The sequence below is a fragment of the Poromitra crassiceps genome, assembly GCF_964638095.1.
Source record: "Poromitra crassiceps genome assembly, chromosome: 9".
Taxonomy (NCBI): Eukaryota; Metazoa; Chordata; class Actinopteri; order Beryciformes; family Melamphaidae; genus Poromitra; species Poromitra crassiceps.
Genome location: NC_139630.1, coordinates 4,134,439 through 4,158,772, shown reverse-complemented (window position 1 = coordinate 4,158,772; position 24,334 = coordinate 4,134,439). Strand labels below are relative to the sequence as shown.

Below are 24,334 nucleotides of genomic sequence, written 5' to 3'. Positions count from 1 at the left end.
CGGTCAGACCCACCGCATGCGCCTCCGTCGGGAGGTGCATGGCTAAGCCGCAGGCCCACCTGGACAAAGAGCATAGCTCTCTCCCGTAAAACGGCCAGGGTAAAGCCTTCGCAGGCCCGGCAGAAATCTGGCTTAAGCAGGGCGTCGCTAGCATGGTTATGCCCGAGGCAAAACACACACTCCCTGTGGCGGTCCTGGATCGCCAATGTAGCCTCACAGCTAACACAGCTCTTGGCTGTCTCCCCCTGTCTCATGGCTGCGAGTAAGCAAAGCTAACCCGCCAACAAGCCCCGCCGACTGTACCAGAATTAGCGGGAGTTAACCGTGTAAGCTGGCTAATTACAGTAGCTTGCAACGGTGAAGATGCTGGAGTGCTACAAGCTAGCTGCTAGCTGCACGAGACAACTAGCTAGCTATCTATCTAACGTTACTCCAGCCGGAGAAACGCGCGCGCTCTAACGCTAGTAGCTGGCGCCTAAAGTACCTAGCAAACAGAAGCAACCGCACGGATGCAAGCTAGTTATCTGTGACAACTGTGCTAATTAGCCCGTTGTTCTAGTGCTAACGGTACAAGCTATTGTGCACGTATGCAACCTAGCTAAGAGTTTTGAGTGCAGACCTGAGTCAGCGCCCAAGCCTAACACAACGTAGCCGGGGAAAACGTTCACATGAGCTGCACGGCGGCAGCTAAACAACAGTTAACAATGAAAGACACTCTTAGCTTTGGATGGCTTGATCCGATGCCGCTGGTGAAGAGTACAGGAACGGGTCCCCGAATCCTGATTTATCTCGTCCACGCGAACCTCTTGAGGTGGGCAAATCAACCGGAGCGAGTCTATTTATCCAAGCTATGAAGAGCGCTAATTTCAGAGCTAACCGCGGAGCTTAAGAAAACGACGTCCTCACACTGGCTGGAAGAAACAAAGAGTGGCGGACCCTGGGCTGACTGGCCGTGACGTAGTCACGGGGGTGAGGTGGGTGGCCCAGTCAGCCCCAGGGGGGCACCACGTCACCTAAAGGGGCGTGGTCAGGTTTTAATGTAAAGTAATTTTTGGAGCAAAAATGACAGTCTTCCATGGTGCTGCGTACGCAGCGAACTAGGCACTAGTGAGAGCTTGAGTTTGAAACAAAGTAAAAACTTCCTCTTCAGCTCATTCAGAACACAGCAGCCCGTCTGGTCTACAATTTACCTAGATTTTCCCATGTCACCCCCCTTTTCCGGGAGCTTCACTGGCTTCCCATCCTGGCATGCATCAAATTCAAAACTCTGGCACTAGCTTTCAAGGCCGTTCACCAAACAGCCCCCTCGTACTTACAGTCTATGGTCACTTTCCAAACCTCTCACCGCCCGCTCCGCCCCTCCACTAGTGCAGGACGTCTCGCCCCTCCCCTGCTACATGGGCTCAGAAGCCGCTCTCGGTCGAGACTCTTCTCCTACCTGGCCCCAAAGTGGTGGAATGAACTTCCCCCGGACATCAGGACTGCCGCATCACTCCCCATTTTCCGCAAAAAACTTAAAACTCATCTCTTCAGACTTTATATTGACCCTTCCTGAATTCCCTCCCTCCTCTCTGCCTGCTTTCCATGTGTTTTAAATTCAAATTTGTTTCTTAAATGTTTGCTCCTTTAATTGTTCACACCTTTAATCTCCCCTTTTATATTGGCTTCTCATTTTTACTAATGTCTTTCTATTTGATCTATTCATGTTATTGTGTGCTGTATATGATCATGATGTAAGTCGCTTTGGATAAAGGCGTCTGCTAAATACCAATAAAGTAAAGTAAAGTAAAGCTTCTGAGTGGAAAGGTTTTCTTTCCTGTACAAATGTTTATTTTTGTTCATTGGATGCTGCTTTAGAGTAACTGTAGGATTATTTGTCTTTGTAGAGCCATTTAGCTGTGTGAATGAGCCTGCAAATGAGTCCTAGCATGTTACTTGATGCCCTTGTATTAAGGTGACAGTTTTAGTATAGGCTACAATGCAATGGTGCAGACTGAGTCATTTTCTTTGTGTTTTGTCTATTTGAGACTGTGTTCACCTAAAACTGAAAGTCCTGTCAAATAAATATTCATCTCTGAGAACTGAAGTTGTAGTGGTATTATTGCTACCGTACGCAACTCACCAGTTGGAGCAGGTACTTCTGCTGATGCAGAAACATGTTGAATGAGTTGAAGTTGTTCTGGAGTGATGGAGCAGAGCACTGATGCACAACTTGGACAAGTCCTGCTTTTCTTGTCAGCAGAGAGGTGAGGGTGGTGTGCGAGTGTGTGCAGGAGGGCAGCTGGCTTATGATGCTTTTACTAATCTGTAATGTGATTATCTTACCTACATGGAATAAGAGAAGAAGAAAACGTTCTTTGGAATGTCACATTTGGTTGAGATTTCTGCAAAGCACATACAGTTGTACTACAGTTGTAGCCTGGGCCCGGTTGTTCAAAAGGTTTAATCCGGATAAAACTGATCCGGATTTGGAAATCCTATTTTTTGCTATCCAGGATCACGTAATCCATCTTATTTTTGTGCTGGTTTTTGGATTGGATTACTGTGATACAAACTTTTCAGGATTACCAAATCTGGATATCGAGTGCTCGAAATGGGATAGGCTGTCCCAAAATGTAGGCTACTAGCTATGTAAAGAACAACAGGTAGAATAGCCAGCGTGGGGTAATTTCAAGAGTTTTTTTTATTATTATGTAACCAAGTGGGCACTCTCAACAATAAAATTGCATAGTAGCTTAAGAGACAATACACCAATGAGCCGCACACAAGTTGTTCTTATGAAGGAACCAAACAGAGACGTGTTGCTTTCCAATATGAAAATAGGTTTATTCTATTAACACATTGAATGCCAGCCATGTTTTCATTCCTGTAGGTAAGTTGTGCCAGGGGTGTTTTTGACGATTCTGGCTCATTTTAGAACAGCCGAGGATTCTTTTCTGTTAAGAATTCATGAACATCAATCATCTAAAAATAACTAATAGAATGTGTGCTTTCTCTGTCTAAAAGAGTTAGTTTGCAGAGTTAGTAGTTATGTAGATATTAGCCGTTGAGTACAGCATGGTTTCAGCGTCTGGAAATTTATTCAGAGATAAATGGCTTTTTGTGAAACAGTCACTTTAACCATTCATTTTTGGCATCAGTAAGACCGTCAGACATTCTAAACAATAGTTTTGAACAGTAATTTCCTCCATAACAACAGGAAACACCCCTCTCATTCAAACTCCTCCCTCCGTGTGTCTTCTCCTCCTTCCTCCTGGCTTCAGCGGGCGTGTCAGAAGCGCGTTGTGCTGCCTGCCTGTCTGTCTGCGTGCCTGCCTGCCTGCTTGCCTGTCGGGCAAGACGAGTCTGAAATGGATTACTGTAAAATCGCGTCGCCATTTCCTTGAATGGCTTGCTTCCGCGGTGTGTGTGTGTGTGTGTGTGTGTGTGTGTGTGTGTGTGTGTGTGTGTGTGTGTGTGTGTGTGTGTGTGTGTTCGCGCGTTGCTGCGCGGCTCTGGGGGGAAGGGATCTCTGTCCGTTCTGTGTGCCGCGGGAGGCGGCTGCTTTTGTGGCTTTTGGGTCCCGTGGCTGTGACTTCTCTCGGTCTCTGTCGCCACTTAGTGGTCGGTAAAATAGATTACACACATGCTCTTGCTCCAAATAGTTATCTCGAAGATGTAAAAGGGGTTGATTGATGTCCCACTGTCAAAAAAAAAAAATCTTTATGTAAGACGAGTTAGTCCGTCCTTGGCACTTAAGCGCTGGATTATGTAAGACGAGTTAGGTCGTCTATGGCACTTAATGAGTTAAAATCAGTCAATAGTTCATAAAACGCTAATTAGCCTCAAGAAGGGGGGGGGGGGGGATAGGAGACACAGGCCCACCTGGCCAAGGGGTTCTAGCACCACCGGGTATATATGCCACTGTATATAGAACAAAAACACACTGCAAAACAATACACACGACTTTGTGAGTGCACCGCAAACAAATAAGAAAACTTGAGTAAAGGTGGATGATTTCTCCCCTTGGTGCTGGGCCTGTACCCAATTACAACTGGTATAAAACAGAGAGGCAAAATAACTATAGGTTATTGTTGTTGCAACTCAAAACAATCCTAAAACTAAATATGGGCAAAGCAGCGACTGGCAGAGAGCCACAACAAGCCTCCTGTAACACAAAGTACAGATTTAAACAAAATTTGTTTAAATCTGTACTTTGTGTTACAATCATTAACTCATTCAGGGCCAATGACGTCTTTGACGTGTTATCAGGAATAGCCCAGAGGGCCAATGACGTGTTTGACGTGTTTTTGTTTTTATTCGTGCAGCGCATAGTTAAAACACTTCCCCAGCCTGTCACATGGTATCAGGTCCCTAGCATCTAAGACAACACGTGAACAAACACATACCGCAGCTGTTGTTTTGAAATTGAGCAAGAGGAAAAGCAGAAAACGGGTAACGCTTCCTTGTGCAGACAGGAGAAACGCCATTGAAACGCCCTCGGCGCGCTGCACGAGCTGGAGTCGCCTTCCTCTGTGCCAGCCAGGAGAAAACGGGAGAAAGTAATCAAGAGATGTGTTTGATCATCGGAGGAATGAGGAAATGATCGATCAGTTTGCGAGGGCGGTGAGGACGTGTTGAATAGCCGAGGGGAAAACGGGAACGATCAAATAGCAGAGAGGATATGACAGGGAGACATGGACGAGGACGGGTGTACCAGAACAAATCAAAATAAACACAGGAACAGCTAGGCAGCAGCGGGCAGAAGGCAGTCACAGCAGCCCACTGTCCTTCTCAAGAGCTCTTCAGTTGGTTCATGAAATCGCTGGGCTGCGTGCCCTCCAGTGTTGCTCCTGGCCAATCCCAGCGCCACAGGGCGTGGTTATTGCTTATCCTATGTGGGGTTAGAAATCTAAAAGGGGGATCGTGTGTGTGTGTGTGTGTGTGTGTGTGTGTGTGTGTGTCTGTCTGTCTGTCTGTCTGTCTGTCGGTGTGTCTGTCTGTCTGTCTGTCTGTCTGTCTGTCTGTCTGCACACTCACTCACACCGAGTAAACTGTATTGTTGAATGTAAAAAAAAAAGCACTTCATGTGTATATATATATATATATATATATTTTTTTTTTTTTGTCATTTGTGTCCTAACGAATAATATTTACATGTCTGATGTCAATACAGTTCAAAATAAAAGAATTGAGAGTGAGTTATGCCTGAGATTGTGCCCTTTTACAAAAATTGCCTTTTCTCCTGTTTATTTTCTCTGGGAGACCTTCTGGGGGAAAACAGGGTGTATATAAATGGCTATAAGTAGAGTACAGAACATGCTAAAAGCTCACTTTTTTTTTCCTGGTGAACCCAGAGACGTACATCTTCATTTTGAGGTATTGCAAATCACTCTGGTGCTAATAGATAATTTACTGTGGGTCTTGAAAGATGACCAACAATTATGAAAATCTTTGGCCTGTGCTAAATATTGGCAGTCCTAAACTGGCCCTGAATGAGTTAATGCACTGATATGATTACATACCTCGGGGCCACTCCCGTACAATTACCCCTAACAATGTACAGTATGTTACCTTTAATGTATGGGAACTGGCCACCCACACCAGGCAAACACCACAGGAGACGCGTCGTCTGATCCTACTGGTTGGCCTAAACATAACACAAGTTTAAATCATTTGTTCCCCAACAAGATAAAATAACTGAGGTATGAAGGGAATGACCGGTACCTCAATTGGGTTCATCTGATAACCTGGCTGCCACACTACACAACCTGGAGCACTGCCCGACCACCTAAAATGTGTGTACACATTATAATCAAAAAAGAAACAATTACAGATAAACAATTATGTGAGTTCCAACATACCGAATGATTTAGGGCCACTCTTGACAAGTCAGTTGCTGGTTCCAATACTGCGCTTGGCTTTACACACCCAGCCAATGCCCAACACAGCCAAACACAAGGAGCATAATGCTCTCAGCAGCTCACAGGTGATGGTGATTAGCAATCGGCCCAGTCTGACCTGTCAATCAAATAGTGGGCAGGTCCTACCTGTCACAATCAAATAGTGGGCAGGTGTCACAATTATTATTATTATCTCCGGCAGGAGATCATGTTTTCAGCTGTGTTTGTCTGTGCGTCTGTCTGTCTGTGTGTTCCTCCTGTGTGTTCTTCCTCTCCTCTACCTTTGCCTTCGCATATCTCGAGAACCGTTGGTCGGATCGACTTCAAACTTTGGGAGTATCCTAAGGAGTATGTGACTGACGGAGTGCACTGACCTGACCAAAAAACAAACATGTTTATCTCAACAACTTATCTCAACAACCGTTCGTCCCATCGACTTGAAATTTGGGGAATGCGCTGATGGGAACTCGACACAGTGCAGTGCCGAATTTCATGCAATTCGGCACTGGGGTATGGCAACCATTTTAGGGCCTCCTCCTCCCTCAGTTCTTGTGTCTCCTAGTAAACCATATCAAGTGTGCTCTGAAACACCTTCAGTCCTCACACGAAAACGCTGTCATTCTTCCTGCATTACTGTTTCACTCCTCACACGTCAGTCATCGCACAATACGGCGTCACTTGTCAGTCATCAGTCCTCAGTCATCAGTCCTCACTCGTCAGTCATCACTCGTCAGTCATCAGTCCTCACTCGTCAGTCCTCATTCGTCAGTCATTACTCCTCACGTCTTGCATGAAAACGTTGTCATTCCTCCTGCAACGTGCCTCACTTATCACTCAAACTAGCTGTCAGTCATCACTCCTCACGCCTCACACGAAAACACTATCATTTCTCCTGCAACATGCCTCACTTATCACTCAAACTAGCTGTCAGTCATCACTCCTCACGCCTCACACAAAAACGCTATCATTCCTCCTGCAACATGCCTCAGTTATCACTCAAACTAGCTGTAGGTCATCACTCCTCACGTCTCACATGAAAACGCTGTCATTTGTTGTTTTTGGTTGTTCTTTCGTGTGTGATGGGGAAACCGCAATATGGTATATACTGTATATATAGGGTTAGGGTTAGGTGTGTATATATATATATATATATATGGTCTATCTGTCATCAAACATTAAACTAGATGTTCCTCTTACGGTGCAGCCACATCTACGCGTCGTTTGACGCGGGCTGACGCTGCTGCCCATCCACTTTGTATTGGAACATGCTGCTCGACGCCTCGCGAAGCATGCTGGGAGACCAGACGACGCGTAGCAGGCTTGTGAAGCGACAGTGGGCAACATAGGGGGCGGGGTGGAATTTGACAAAGTACAAAGCTAGCCAATTGAGCTCGTCCTAGGACCTATCCTACCCTTCCTGTCCTCTTCCACTTCCTCTCTACCACCAATTTTCAAAGAAGCAAAGTAAATCTAGCAGCAGCTAGCTTGGGAGCTAGCTTGGGAGCTAGCTGCTGCTTCCGGATTTCCATGCCCACCAAGCGTTGAGCGTCAATACTGCCAAGCGTCAGCCCGCGTCAAACGACGCGTAGATGTGGCCGTACCGTTAGTGTTACTAGGTTAATTATTCAAGATTCAAGATTCAAGATTCAAGATTATTTTATTTATCCCAAGGGAAATTTGTCTTGGACATACATACGGCTGCTACATACAAAACAGTGCAAACCACAAGACAGTGCAAACATGTGCAAACATACAATTAAAGTGCAAGTGCATCATAGTTACAGTAGATGCTTATTATGACCCGAGTTTAGGAGACTAACTGATATGGGGATGAAAGAGTTCTTGTATCTGTTGAGGTATCGTTTTTTGTTTTTGATTGGGACTCTGTAGCGTCTACCAGATGGAAGCAGTTCGTATTCTATATGCAAAACATGGGAGGGGTCAGCAGTAATTTTCCTAGCTTGTCTAATTACAGTTTTCTCAAAAAGCATTTGGAGGGTGGGATGATGTTGGGTCTCATAGATTACTACTTAAATCTATATTGTAAATAAAAAACGTGCGCCTTTATTTTGAAGGCAAAATCACTCAACCGGAAGTAAAGTTGTAAAAAAGTGTTGCTCAATTCACGGAGGCGTTCTTGCAGTTTCCCCCTCACACACGGAAGAACAACCAAAAACATCTTGCATGTTGCAGGAGAAATGATAGCGTTTTCGTGTAAGACGTGAGGAGTGATAACTGACGATTGAGGACTGACAAATGAGGACTGATGACTGACGAATGATGACTGACGAGTGAGGACTGATGACTGACGAGTGAGGACTGATGGCTGAGGACTGATGACTGACGAGTGACGCCGTATTGTGCGATGACTGACGTGTGAGGAGCGAAACAGTAATGCAGGAAGAATGAAAGCATTTTCGTGTGAGGACTGAAGGTGTTTCAGAGCACACATGATATGGTTTACTAGGAGAACTGACAACGCTTAGACTGAGGAATGATAGCCAATACTCTGACGGAGGAGGAGGCCCTAAAATGGTTGCTGTACTGGGGGGGGCAATGATGTGCGAGCCACGACGCGAAGAGATCGACGCTGGCTCGACCAAACTTGGCCCAGATCTGTTCCACCACCTGTGGGTGGAGAACCTATTCTGAGTTGCAGGGGTTGCCCCGCGACAGCAGGTCCGCGGCCAGGTTGAGGTAGCCCCGAATGTGTGCCACCGAAAAGGAAGAGCAGGTGGAAACGGGCCCACTCGTGGATGACCGTAGCCAGCTGGTTCAGGGCCAGTGACCGGAAACCGCCCTGCCGGTTGATGTACGCCACTGTCGCGGTGTTGTTCGAACATATCAGTATATGATGGCCCATTATCTGATGTCGGAAGTGCCCGAGAGCCAGGCGAACCGCCTCCAGCTCTAGTACGTTTATGTGGCGAAGCTGCCGTAGCAGCCCCTAGGCTCTGGAACAGCCTCCCCCTCCGTATTAGATCAGCCCAGAGCTTCAAGGCGTTTAAATGCCTGCTCAAAACGCACCTTTTCTCCCTGGTGTTACGACTGCTGTCGTATTTTGGCTTTATGTTGGGTTGATTTTTCATTAATTGCTTGTGTTTCCCTCCCCTGATTGTCTGAGTGATTGTGTGCATGGGTTCCAGGTGTGTATGTGTGAGTGTCTGTGAAATCAGGAGCGGTGATTGGTTGGAGGTGGGAAGGCCCAGCCCTTATAAGAGACCCAACAACCAGAGGCTGGTGTGCGCAGGGCCACAACCCAGACTGCCCAGACCTCAACCAGCCACAATTGATCTTTAGCATATTATTTACTGGAGCTGTAGGAGTAGGCCGCCATTTATGTTTAACCCCCTTTTTCTCCTGTTTTTGTAGTTAGGGAGGTAAGACGATGTATTTTGGTTTCTTCTTCTTATTTTGTTAGGTAAGCTTTAAACCTTTAGGTAGTACTTTTTGGGCTTTGGCCTACTCTGAAGCCAACCTCCAGTTTTATGTTATTTTGCTCTGTCATTTGCAACCCTCTGTTTTGTTTAATGTTTGACAATAAATTCATTGTTACTTTTTCATATCCAAACAACTTGTTCTGTGGCTGTTCTTGAGCTCTGGGGAGGATGGGGCTCATTTCATATATGGTCCGGTTCCCCTAGGCCGGGTCGTAACATGAAATTGGGGGCTCGTCCATTTGTTTCTTCTCGCGTTATGGTAAGTCATGGTAAGTAGTTTTCATACTTCTGTTTGGCAGTTTTTGTATTGTGTAGGTTTTTCTTTTTTCAAATGGAGATAGTGGATGAATTTGTGGACAGTCCTTCGTGGGACATAATTGATAAATGTAGGAAAAATGACTTGTTGGCTGTGGCAACCCATTTTAAAATCGATGTGCTTTACTGTGCCCGGAAGGCAGACGTGAAAAAGAAGCTGTGTGATGTGCTGGTGGAGAAAGGTGTGCTGCCTCAGTCTCCCTCATTGGTGGCAGGTGAGGGGGATGGCGGATCTGATACAGCAGGAACAGACGCGAAAGTGGCGGGAGCTGCTGGCGGGTTCGTTGCTGGTGTGGGGTCCGGTCCTGCCCGTGAACTTGCTGGGGGTTTTGAGGATCTCCAAATGACCCTCCAGATAAAGGAGGCGGAGAGAAAAAAGCAGAGAGCTAGAGGTGCAGGCCATGCATCTCCGCGTCAGAGCTCTTGAGTTGGAATAGGGAGCACCTGTGGTCTCCACCCCCGTCCAATCATTCCATCAAGGCACAAGCAGCGGGGACTGCCCCCTAGTCCGATACCTCACGAGTCCGATACCTCACGAGTCCGACACCTCATGGTTTTGGGTTAGGGTCTGGGGGAGGTTAGGTTTAGGCGTGGGGGTGGGAGAAGTTAGGTTTTGGGTTAGGGTCTGGGGGAGGTTAGGTTTAGGCGTGGGGTTGGGAGAGGTTAGGTTTTGGGTTAGGGTCAGGGGAGGTTAGGTTTAGGGTTAGTGAAAAACGGGGAATATAGAACCCGGGAAACATAGACATGATCCCCTGTCCAATGCCTCTTTTTTCGGACTCGTGAGGTGTCGGACTCGTGAGGTATCGGACTGGCGCCATGGCACCCAAGCAGCTCTGTCCCGGCATTTGATCTCAGTAAGCACATCGGTTTAGTCCCACAGTTTCGTGAGTCTGAGGTGGATTCTTATTTCAGCGCTTTTGAGCACATAGCCACTACATTAAAATGGCCCACAGAGTTCTGGTCACTTCTGTTACAGTGCAAACTTGTTGGGAAAGCCCAGGAAGTCTGTGCGAGTTTGTCCATTGAGCAAAGTCAGGATTATCAGCTGTTGAAAAAAACAGTGTTGCAGGCTTATGAACTTGTGCCTGAAGCCTACAGACAACGTTTTAGAAATGGTGAGAAAACTGCCAATCAGTCGTATGTTGACTTTGCGCGCGAGAAGAGTTTGTTGTTTGATAAGTGGTGCCAGGCATGTAGTGTTAAAACTGTAGAGGGGATGAGAGAGTTGATCTTGCCGGAGGAGTTTAAAAAGTGTCTTCCCGACAGGATCATGGTTTACCTTAATGAGCAAAAAGTTGCATCTGTAACTAATACCGCCGTGCTAGCAGAGGAGTTCATTTTGACTTATAAATTCGCTCTGCCTGTCTCACGTGGGCAAGACTTCATGCCTGCGCGTAATATGTCACCAAATGTTGCGCGTAAAAACGCATCTCCGGCTTTTGGTGAGAGCCGTGAGTGTTTCTATTGTCATGAGTCTGGCCATTTGATTGGTAACTGTCCTGTCATCAGGAGAAAACAGTCCTCTCTCTGACCCACAGCCTGTGCAGAATGGGGATGTGGATCTCCATTTCGTTTGTTACGTTTTTGGATGTTCTGTAAGATTTAGCCAGAGGAAAAGTGTGCTTCACCCAAAACTTTATGTGCCTGTGTGTGTGTGTGTGTGCCCCTGTCACCTCGTTTGAGCCAACTGTGTTTTTCAGGTGCGCGATTACGCGCGCGCAAGGCTCGTAAAATGTGTGAAGTTGTGGATCTGTCGGAGTTTATTATTAACTTAGGTGAGTGAGCTGTCTTCTTATATTCTGTGGTAGCATGTTAAACTCAGTGAATAGATTTGGTCTGTTACATGTGATTCGAGCAATGTCCGTATGACTTTTGTGAGCTTCGTTTCTATTGGAAAGGATGTTTCCCGTCACCAAATCAGACATTGGTTTGGAGTGTATCCCTCGTGGTCTGGTGATTTTGTCCAGGTTACGCCTAGTCTGTGTCTGGTTTTGAGTCTGGAGGTGGCGATTCGCGACCGTCCCCTCAAAAGGCTCGCTCAAGAAGACACAGACGGGAGCCAAATACTGTTGGTGTGTAATCGGTGGTATCCAGTCTGTACTGGAGAATATGTGCCTTTACAATAGCTTGTTTTGAAATAGTGTGTTTCGTCCGACAGTATTTTCGTCCGTTAGTGTGTTTTGTCCGACGTAGCCTACGGTGCAAGTCTACACCGACAAAAAAAAAACTAGACCAAATTTTTAACTAGGAGATTCATTTTTGTCTAGCCTATATAATGAAATTGCCGCAGTGTTCCACTCTTTCACTTGATATCGGGCATCTTAGGGGGATGCCTAATTCTTGGGGAAAGGAGGTGTTACGACTGCTGTCGTATTTTGGCTTTATGTTGGGTTGATTTTTCATTAATTGCTTGTGTTTCCCTCCCCTGATTGTCTGAGTGATTGTGTGCATGGGTTCCAGGTGTGTATGTGTGAGTGTCTGAAATCAGGAGCGGTGATTGGTTGGAGGTGGGAAGGCCCAGCCCTTATAAGAGACCCAACAACCAGAGGCTGGTGCGCGCAGGGCCACAACCCAGACTGCCCAGACCTCAACCAGCCACAATTGATCTTTAGCATATTATTTACTGGAGCTGTAGGAGTAGGCCGCCATTTATGTTTAACCCCCTTTTTTCTCCTGTTTTTGTAGTTAGGGAGGTAAGACGATGTATTTTGGTTTCTTCTTCTTATTTTGTTAGGTAAGCCTTTAGGTAGTACTTTTTGGGCTTTGGCCTACTCTGAAGCCAACCTCCAGTTTTATGTTATTTTGCTCTGTCATTTGCAACCCTCTGTTTTGTTTAATGTTTTACAATAAATTCATTGTTACTTTTTCATATCCAAACAACTTGTTCTGTGGCTGTTCTTGAGCTCTGGGGAGGATGGGGCTCATTTCATGTATGGTCCGGTTCCCCTAGGCCGGGTCGTAACACTGGCCTTCGACCTGAGTTGAGCCTGCCCCTTAACAACCTAGTCACTTTGTTTTTATGACTTGTATTTGCTGCATTGTACTGCACCTTGCTCTGTAGCAGTGTATTCTGTACTTGTCGTTTTCTTCTATATTTTAGTGTTTTATCTGTGAAGCACTTTGGTCGGCTTTTGTTGTAAATGTGCTCTATAAATAAAGTTGACTTGACTTGTAAAAGAGATTTTGTATCTCAATTGTTTTATCTGGTTAAATAAAGGTTAAATAAAAAAAATAAAAAAAATAGTGGCAGCATTTCATACCATCCAGGTGGGAACTGCTGCAGGGAAGAGCGAGGCCAGCACTGATGACCAAGAAGCAGGGGCTTCACCCATCACTGCCAGGTAGAACACGGCACTGGAGTCAGAGAAGAGGAGGGAAAACACCATTACATCATATTACATCCTTGGTGTGTGTAATTAATTTAAAACTAGCAGTAGCTGTTTAATTAAATATATTGGAGCTGCTCCAGTGTGTGGGTATTTCTCTATTTTTTCTATATTGTGCTGCTGTACCCAGCACCTGGCCTAACAAAAGGTTGGATGTGCACACAAACCTTCTATTGAACTGTAATTTAAAACTAACCATAGAAATGAACATGAACTGAGACAATATTGTTGATTTGAGAAAACAATATTTGATTTCCTCCAATTGCCACACCAATAAGCAGGACACTGTAGGGAGTTGAACCCCATTCCTGGTAAACCAGGCGTGCCAACCACCAGTGTTTTTGTGCTAAAGGTGCATTCACACCGACTTATTAACGTTTGTCGCTGGCTGGCATCGAGTTCACATACAAAGTCAATGCAAACGAACGATTGAGCATATATTTGCCCAGGAGAAAAATCGCTGGGCGTCTGAGCGACAGAGACAGAGAGATAGGGCGAAAATTCGCTCGTCGCCCGAGATGAAATATCCCAACTCGAGCGAAATTTCGCTGCCAACAGTCGCTTGCTGCTTAACGCCGATTGGCTGCCGTAACCCCGGAGTATTTATTCATTCTTGCATCGGGGGAAAACACAGTTGTGTTGTTTTCATCCGGTCTAACATTAGAGCTGTGTGCTGCTTGTTTCTTGACAGTGAAGATCTCGTTTCTCAAGCTCGCTGCACCCCTCCCACATCTATCAGCCGGCCGACACAGGCAGGCACGTGCACACATAGACATCAAAGGGGGCTTGAGCCCCTGCCTTTTTTTCAGTCTGTAAAAAGTGCCCTTTCCTGACCATGAATGCAACATTTCTAATGGTGCTTTGTATGGAAATTGCCCTTTGCTTTGCTTCTCGGCTTAGATGCCGAGAAAGCATTTGACAGAGTTGACTGGCTGTATCTGGAATTAACATTGAATTGTATGGGATTTAATAACACATTTATTGACTGGATAAAAATAATATATAAAAATCCTAAATCTAGAGTTAGGGTCAATGGCCACTGCTCTGATTTCTTTGAGATACACAGAGGGACACGTCAAGGGGACATAATGTCTCCTTCATTGTTCGCGATTAGCATAGAGCCATTGGCGGAGATCAGATCAAATCCCCAGATACAGGGAATAAATGACCAAAAAGGTACTTCACATAAGATCTTGTTGTTTGCAGATGATATATTACTTTACATTACAAACCCCTCAGAATCCATTCCAACTTTAATGAAAAGTCTTAGAACCTATGGTGAGCTATCAGGCTATAAAATAAATGAGACCAAATCAGAAGCCATGATGATTGTGGGAAATTGGCCACCTCACCTGAACAATATAGCTCCCTTCTATTGGGCTAAAGAAGGATTTAGATACCTAGGAATTATTTTGACCCCCATGATTACTCAGTTATATCAAGCAAATTATGAGAAGTTGATTTTACATATAAAATCTGACATTGCTAGATGGGAAATTCTACCTCTTTCTCTTTCTGGAAGAATTGAATCAATTCGAATGAATGTGCTACCCAGATTTCTTTTTCTTTTTCAGTCTTTACCCATACCAGTACCCTCTACAACTTTTAAGATGCTAGAGAAACTTTTTTTGAAGTATATCTGGCAAAAGAAAAGACCTAGAGTTAGGCTCAAAACGCTCCTTTTATCAAAACAGAAGGGTGGTCTGAGCATGCCTAATTTTAAAAACTACTACTGGGCGGCCCAGCTACGGACTTTGGTCTATTGGATTAAGGGTGATTTGGATACAGGATGGGTACAGATTGAACAAAATTCAATTCCTGCCATTCTCTCCAATCAATAGCTTTCTTGGGTCCAGCATACTGGAAAATAACTAAGATTGGAAATAATTGGATACAAAATACATTGAAAGTGTGGGGAGACATAAGAAAAAAAGGGGGAGGACCCAGGTCAATATCAAGGGCTATGCCCATAGCAAAGAATATAGATTTCCGTGAGGGTGGCTTTAAGAGCTGGGCAGACACTGGCCTGGTTACTATTAATCAACTACTGGAAGGAGATTGTCTGAAATCTTTTGCACAACTACAACAAAGTTTTGGGCTGCCTTCGCAAGATCTGTTTAAATATTTTCAAATCAGGCATTATTTAACAACTCACAAAGAATGGGAAGCAATTAAGAGACCTCCAACACAGGTGGAACAGTATTTTATTAGCATGATAGAAAAGGATTTGGGTGAAAGAAAATATATATCTGATATTTATAGGATGCTACAACTAGATGATTCAGGAGACACACTTTACATTAAGGAAAAATGGGAACTAGAAGCTAATGTGATAATAGAGGATGAAGAGTGGGAGGAGAGTTTCTCAACTACCCATAAGACCATGAATAGTCCTATGCTGAAGGAGTTTGATTGGAAAGTTAAAGTTAGGTTTTTTAGCACCCCTCAAGTGGTCTCTGGGTTTGGAGGTGGGTCCTCACCGCTGTGCTGGAGAGGTTGTGGTATGATTGGAGACCATACACATACTTTCTGGGATTGTCCAAAATTGCAGAAATTCTGGGAGAGTATTAAAAATGAGATAAATGTTATGTTAAATATTGATGTACCTTTAAATCCACTGTATTATATTCTGGGATGTACACCAAGTAACATACCTCATGGAAACACTCTGTATGTCTTTAAGATACTTGTCTTAATTGCAAGGAAAATGATAACTATATCTTGGTTGTAAAAACAACCCCCTACAGTGGAACAATGGACTAAGAGATTGAGACAGGTATACATTATGGAGGAAATGACCGCACGGCTGCAGATGAAGAGAGATAGTTTTGTGCGGATATGGCTACCTGTAAAACTGTATCTGGACGACTGACTAGCTGCTACCTTTTTCTTTTTGATGCTGTACTGAAGTTGTTTTTATTTGTTTGTTAGTTTTTGTTTGTTTCTTCTCTTCTTTAATGCTTGATAAATGTCCCCCAACCTCCCCCCTTCCCCAAGCAGAAATAGATCAAATTGTCAGAAGAACCCAGTGGTCAAGGAACACTGTGTGTGTGTGTCTGTCATATGTGATTGTATCTGAACTAATATAAAATAAAAAAAGTGCCGTCACTGAAGGCAGCATTCAAAGAGAAATGCCTTTTCCGAGCTCTCTTGGCCTTGAATGCACCATTTATAATAGGCCTCTGCATGGACCAGTGTTTTTTCAAGCCGCCCCTGAAGTCAGCAGCCCAAAACGGCCGTCCCCGCCCACTCCAGCAGTGCACTCAGCCACATGCAGACTGAATGACAGCAGCACAGCCGGCGCACACTGACAGATATCAGTCAACATGAATCAGGTATGTATGTTTGTCAAAACAAAGAATTATACAGAGAGCCACCCCCCCCCCCCCCCCCATTTCAGTTTCATGTTGAAATTTCAGACAGACAGGCATGCAGCAGCCTGTAATGCCATTTTACACCCCACCAGCCCCGAGATGTCGAGATCACCTCTACCTGGATGTTAAGCACCAAACTCAGCCTTCATGTGCTAGGAGAGAGCCCCCAAAACATGGAAGTCACCTCAATGCTTTTTTATGCTTTAAAGTCTGTGTTTATGTGCCAGGGCACTGAGGGCAGGTCTGGAGGGCAGGTCTGGAGGGGATGCAAATCACATCTTATGGTGGTCTATGTAGCAAAAACGGAGTTAAATAAGTGCAACTGTAATTTGGCTTTGTCTGATATCGATATGTATTACGTAGCCACTAGCCAGTGATGACTGAGTGAGCCTCATTTATGGCTACTGGCCTGGGTAGTTGTTGTGGCTCTTGTTCGACTTAAATGAATGAATGAATGAATGAATGAATACATAAATAAATAAACCACCCAATAAATAAATAACCAAAATATAGGGAACAAATGCAGAATTGTTGCTCTTGAAAATATTTTTTTGTCAATGTGTCTCCTGATAAGGTCAAGGCTGTGTAGAGTAACAATAATGCTGAATTGCTTCTAGAGCTTCATCAGTGACAGAAGTCATACTGCAGACCCCTTCCGCTCCCCCCCCCATGTGAGCCTGACAGGTAGCTGACGGGACAAAAGGAAGAGCAGTTACAGTACATCACACATGAACAATGTCTCTAAGTCTTTGTCACACACTAATTAATAACTATTAATTATTATTATTATATTAAATATATAATATAAGTTATTATTATTATTAGTATTATATTATATATACACACATATTAATTGTTATTATATTAATTAACTATTCATATTCATATTATATTAAAGGGCCCATATTTTGCTAATATAATGTATTATTATTTTATTGTTGGCCTCCAGTAGAGTAACTTATTGCATCATTCATAGTTGAAAAAACTCAGTTTATCTTGTACTGGCTCTCACTGCCCCCTTCAGTTCACCCTCTGACTGAAACGCTCTGTTTTAGGTCCTGTCCCTAACCCCCACCCTCCGGAAAATACTCCAGGAGGGCAGCGCGAGGAGTTTTTGTGTTTGGCCGCGGTACGTGATGCCCTGCTCGGCCAGCCGCCGAAGGAAATGTCCCGGCACAGCCTGGGCCGCACGGAGCTAGGGGATAGATAGCTAGGGGGCATGTACAGCATGTATAAATAAAATATAAAACTAGAATAGAAAATATAGAGATAGAAATAGAATATAGAATAGAAACTTCCACCTGACTTCCTCCAAACAATGTAATTACCGTAAGTGACTGAATTTAGTCATCACAAAAACATACAGTACAAAAAAACATATTTATTCTAAAAAACGCCCTGGCGGGAAAATGAGTCGGGCGCTTATTATGCTAAATCAATTTGGACCCGGCGGTAAAGGGAAGACCCGGCAGCAATTAGAGTACAGGCGCTTATTGGGGCGGCTTTAGCTCAGGAGGTAGAGCGGGTCGGCCAATGACGCAAGGGTTGGCGGTTCGATCCCCGCTGCTGTTGTTGTGTCCTTGGGCAAGACACTTAACCCTCCTTGCCTCGTATGATTGGTATGAATTTAGACATGAATGATGGTGGTCAGAGGGGCCGTTGAGCGCCGATGTGTGGCTGCCACGCTTTCGAACCACCGGTACGAATGGTGTGAACGAATAATGATTCTGTGAAGCGCTTTGAGCACTTGGAAAGGCGCTATATAAATCCAATCATTATTATTTTATTATTATTATTATTGGAAGAATTACGGTACTCTAAATTGTCTTTACATTCTGCCCAATTGAACCAGAATGACAGAATATGCTACCAGAAAACAAGAAACCAAGCGTCTCAATTGGGGTAAGCTTCAAATTGGTCAAGCGTCCACGCAGCCAGAACGTAAAAGTATAGGTCTTCCGCTTAAGGATTTCAAAATAAAATCCTAAGTGCTTTATTTGTTTCTCCAACGGTGAGAAGCATTTTATTCTGAAAGTAAATCGTGGTATTTCCGTTGCTAGTCTGCTGTAACTGTCGCTATTTTGTCACAGCCCAATAATACTGTTGTGTTTCAGAAAGGTATAACGTCCGTTTCAATTTCTATAGAGTGATTACATTGATTAACTGTTTATCTGGCCGTGACAATATCCAGGCATATAGCTATATGGAGGAGATGTCCACAATGGACGGTGATTATGATGAGGATTATTATTATTTTATTATTATTATATATTTCCCCTTGACATGGAGATATCCCATCGCCATGACAGCCTAAAGCAGACACTTGTGCCAAAAGCTGCAGTCAGTTCAAATGGCAGACTATAAGATAAATATGTAAGCAAACTCACAATAAAGCTAAAAATTCTGAAAATCCGGACTGTTTGCTTTCTTATAAACAGGATTTACTTGTACTTTTACTTTCAATACCTTTAAGTACATTTAATATAAAAAAATACTTTTGATACTTAAGTAGGCTACAGAAAATATTTGCTACTCTAAGACTTTTACTCAAGTAATATTTTAATGGGTTACTTTGACTTTTACCCAAGTCATTTTCTGGTAAAGTATCTATACTTTTACTCAAGTATGGATTTCGAGTACTTTATACACCACTGAATATAGTTTGGATTCTTGGTCGACAAAGCATGTCAGGCTAGAAGGAAGACACTCTTAAAATTAGAATAGCAGAATATAAATCAGCAATTCGTAATAAAAATCTAGATTACTCAATTGCCCGCCATTATGTCAAAGCTAATCACGGTTCACCAGCCTCATTAAAGTTTTGGGGTATAGAAAAAATCAAGATCTCCCCTAGAGGTGGTGATATAGTGAACAGACTACTCAAAAGAGAGAGTTTCTGGATTCATGAGCTAAACTCAGTAGAGCCCTTAGGTTTAAATGAGGAACTTAACCTGTCCTGTTTTCTATAATTGCACTTTACCATTATATTGTTTTTAACATACATTGGTCAATCTGCTGTATTTCTTGCAGTTGACAAACTACTGATTTCTATGTTGGTTTGTCTTTGAGGTTACATCTACTTTACTATACTAACTGTATGTTCCTTGTATTCTGTAACCAGGCAAAACCCTGGTTGAGTGATTCACCTCCTGAACTTTTTCAAAGGTCTTTATCTAACCATTGTTGGTTTTAATGTATTTGTCATCTTGCTGCTATATATTTTTGCATTTGACAGTTAATACTGAATTCTTTGCTGGTCTGTTAATGTGGTGATAAGTTGTATTGGATGATTGATTGTATGATTTGGCAGCCAGCTTGCATATTGCTTGCTCCTCCCCTCTGCTCCTCATTCAAACACACTGTGAATCCAATGCAAAGCTCACTCTGAAGAAGAGCAAGTGTCGAAACATCAGTGTTTGATCTGCACCTTATAATAAACCATCTAAAGACGACCTGAGTGCTCCAGTATTCTCCTTCTGATACAACTGAAGACACGTCAGGTCTTTCTTCCGGTCTTTTACTCAGCGTGACCGGTCCTTCCTGCCGGTCACGCTGAGTAATTAGAATTGGCAATCTAACAAGAAACAAGACCCAGAAGTTTTCACCGCTACAAAATTCAGAAAACTAGAACCTACAAAAGTAAAAAAAAAACTATTGACTTTACATGCAGTAACTACACTTTGAAGTTCGCCTTGGTTTTTGTTTGAATTTTGTAGTTACTGCAATTTTCCTGCTCTTTCCATAACAAAGCCCAACATAATTCATGTCACTCCCTCATGATGGCACAATCCTGGGGGAAAGAATTGTGAAGCTTGCTTTGAAACGCAAATATCCAGAAAATGGTAAGGATTATGATAAACTAGATGGGTTGTAATAGCCTAGTTATAACTTTCCTACCTGCTCCCTGAAGGCTTTAGTGCTTGTACACCTCTCACCAATCACCAAGGCATAATATTTTTCTCACTGGGAATCCCTCTGTAATTATCAAATCCAATCAGTCTACCAAACTGTAGTAAAACAAATTAATAAAAAACAAACGCTAGCTATCTGACACGTGCAAGTGTAATCCGTTTAGTTAATCCAGTTAATTTCCGCACTGACAGACGTCCAAATTGTTAATGAATGAATCTTCAGTGTCTATCATCATAAATCATAGATGCTGTATCTCTAGCAATCCATAAGAGATAATGTTCTCCAACAGGAACTCTTCATCTGTGGGCTATTATCAGCTAACCCAATCATAGTAGATAGTGATAATAGTTTGGTATCACTAGCTAGCTCATCAGGATGAGCTTTTTAATTGCTGCATAAATTATCATTAAAACTCTGTCTGTAATTCATTTTATTCAACATTTTTAATATGCTATGTTCTTGGATGTATTATCCATCTGAAAAGCTGATCTGATTTGTAATGAAAAACTGCTCTAAATTAAGATAATAAAAAACAGTGCTCATCAATTCATTGTGTCAGAATGATGACCAAAAACCACACCACCAGTGGTGAAGATGATGCTGACGACAGTAGTGATGCGCGGGTCATGGTTTTTTAAGGCCCGCCCCAACCCAACCCGTCATTGGAGCCAGCCCGCCCCGCCCAGCCCGTTAAAATATCTGAAAATTCCGAACCCAGCCCAACCCAGCAGCCCGCAACGGCCAATTTAATGTAATATGTCTCCGGACTCAGGAGGAGCACAGCAGAGCTTCCAAGGTGTGCAAAGTATCTAATAACTCTGTGTCTCTCCCCCCCTCTCTCTCACACACACACAGACACTCACATGCTGCCGTGCGCGACAACAGTTGTAGCCTAGGCCTACTATACTGCTCTGGATGAGTTGCGCTGCTGCTTTCATGTCGGTCTTTCTTCAATTAATCCATGGTCTTCAGATAGCGCGACTGACTACGCTTCCCCAAAGTGCGGATGGCGTGACCGCAGTGTTTCAAATGGAGGTAGCAGGTATAGAGGTAGGCACTAGGCAGGCTACAGAAACAGTTCTTATTCTTCCCCATTTATTTTAATTACCTCATGCGCTCTCAATTGGCCATGTTGCAGTAGTAGGCTACTAAACGTAGTAGTGCAGCAGGTCCACAACAGAAAATCTGCGGTGGCATTATTATATGGACACTTCAAATAATAATTACAGCTAATAATCCTTCCGAAATGTTTGTTTTGAGACCACATAGGTTACCTCATTGAAGCGTTTCTTTACTCCATGTAGGTTATAGAGAGTGCAGCAGGAGTCTTGTCTGATTGTGTGTACCTACGTGTGAGAGAGAGTTAACGTCTTTAAGGTTAATTACTCTGCGTGTTTCTCTGCTCTAAATTAGGCTATTTAATAATGTTGCTTTGTCACGTTCTGAGCCTGCCCCGCCCGCACCCGCGATATTTTCATAATTTGCCAACCCGGCGGGTTCTGGGTGACCCGCGCATCACTACTGGACAGTCTAAAAACCTTAAAGCCATTTTTCTCAGTTCATTGTTAGCATAGTTACTGTGGTTAGGCTTTATAGGGCAGTGTAGCCCTACTGGAATCATCTATAATATGCACTTTGATGAAAGATTAAACATATGTCATTAAGGGTGAACAATATTTCAGAAAAGCAAAGTCACATAGAGGCAGTTGGAAATTGAACACTTGTGTGTTTTAGGTGATCAGTCAACATCAAACACGTAGTCCCTCTCAAACAGTAAATATGTGCTCTGTTCTATCAGCAGGATGTTCCTGAATGTGATAGTTAAACATGCTTTTCAATGCTTACCCTTGTTGCATGCTTCTGTAAACGGAGTGTTTTGGGGCTGTTTGCCAACAGTGTTCTTTGATACCTGAGCCCTCTCAGTTTCTCTGGTTTCTGTGTAATATCCTGCTATAGGATTCCTGGAATTGTTTGATGGCAAACTGGTTCCCAAAAGTAAAGTGGCCATTTTAGAACATCTTCAGCTGCATTTGTCATTCAATCTACGTTGTCAAAAACATAATTACAAGCATTTCACATGCCCCGTTTTCCTTGTTTTCAGGTCGCAGTTCAAAACAAATTAGCGTTTCAGTTAATGGGAATCAAACCGGACTTACCAGGGTGACTTAAAAATCATATTTAAGACTAATCTCAAGGAGATAAATTACCGTTTTAGGGAGTTTTACAGTTAACTCTACTCATCTAAGTGTGATGACGCTCAATCTGATCTGAATTTTGACTCTTGAAACACCCAAACTTTGCGACGCTGCCAGAGAGGACTTAAACTCTGATTTCACATTGGAAGAAATAATTTCTGCCATTAAATCATTTCCATCATGCAAAGCAGCTGGGCCGGATGGATTTGGTCCTGAATTTTATAAGAAATTCTGTGATATTCTCGCCCCAGCGGCCCCACTCCTCAAAATATCTAGCTCTAAGAAGGACAAAGTCTTACCTAAAACTCTGTATGAAGCTAACATCTCTCTCATTCTAAAGAAGGGGAAGGAGGAAGCAGATCCAGCCAGCTACAGACCCATAGCGCTCCAGAATTATGACAGAAAGGCAATCACTGAAACGCTGCCCGGCTAAATAGACATTTGTCATCCATCATTCATCCTGACCAGACAGGGTTCATCCTGAATAGGTTCTCTTTCTCAAATGTCAGACGTCTCCTCAACACCATACACAGATGACAGTGGTGCAGCGATTTTATCACTTGACGCGCAGAAAGCGTTCGCTCAGGTTGAGTAGCCTTATATGTTTGAGTCACTGTGTAGATTTGGGTTTGGTGATTCATTAATATCCTGGGTAAAGCTTATACGCTAGTCCGACATGACATATAACCAATGGTTATAAGTCAGCCAGGTTTCCATTACTTCGCTCTGTCCAGCAGGGCTGCCCTCTTTCGCCGGCCCTCTTCACTGTTGCGCTCGAGCCCCTTGCATTAAAAATACGTGGTCACCCAGGTATTCCAGGTCTGAAGGTCGGAGGTATTGAGACCCGTATCAGTTTGTACGCCAACAACGTAATACTATAGCTACATACTGTAAATCGGAACAATCGATCCCCCCTCTCATATAATTAATCACCTCCTTTGGTAAGCTGTCTGGATACACAATTAACTGGACAAAGAGTAACTTTATGCCTCTTTCTGATGTCTTCACTCCTGGTTTCCTAGAAAATCTCCCATTCAAACTGGCAAGGGACCGCCTCACCTCTTGGCCTGACCATACCCAGAGATCCTAAACTAATATTTAAATTGAACTTTGCGGACTTTGTTTCAAGACTTAAACAGTGTATAGATAACTGGAGGACCCTGCCCCTCTCCATGATTGGCCGTATAAAATCAAGATGGTTTTCCTTTCCTAGGTTCCTTTATCTTTGTCAAAATCTTCCCATCTTTCTCACATCAGCGTTTTTCAAGAAATTAGACTGTGATTCTGTCCTACATCTGGAAGTACGTATGTATGTACGTATAACCACAGAATTTCGAAAATTCACTTGCAAAAACCCAAGTCTGAGGGAGGACTGGCCCTACCAGTATTTAGACACTACTGGGCTGCCAACATTAGGGCTCTGATGTACTGGCGGCAAGGGACTCCAGGTAATTTAATTTCCTGGGGCCCCCTGTGTCTGAAAATGGAGGCCAGCTCCATTGTGAACTCTTCCTTGACAGCCATGCTATTTGCTAAGTTAGAGAAACCTGGGACCTTTTAAATTTTAGTTTTGTCATGAAAAACCTAAAACAAGTTAGGGGTGTTTTGAGTCTTCCAGATGTTTCTGTCCACATGCTAATTTGTTGTAATTGTTTTTTTGCTCCATGGTTGGTCAATGATGTATGTATGTTTTTTACCTTTCTTTTTCTGTGCCTGAGCCTGCTTGTCTTGTTCGTATATTGTTGTATATATACAAAAAAAAAAAAAAAAAAAAATCATAATTAAAACTGGAAATAAGGTCCAGGTTGTAAAAAACCTGAATTATCGTTT

General features: G+C 43.4%; 1 protein-coding gene across 1 annotated transcript in view; it reads right to left on the bottom strand.

The window, feature by feature from the left end:
• The window catches only part of LOC310781877 (fish-egg lectin-like), an 880,613-nt gene that overhangs the window by 9,591 nt on the left and 846,688 nt on the right, over positions 1-24,334 (bottom strand). The window lies entirely within an intron of this gene.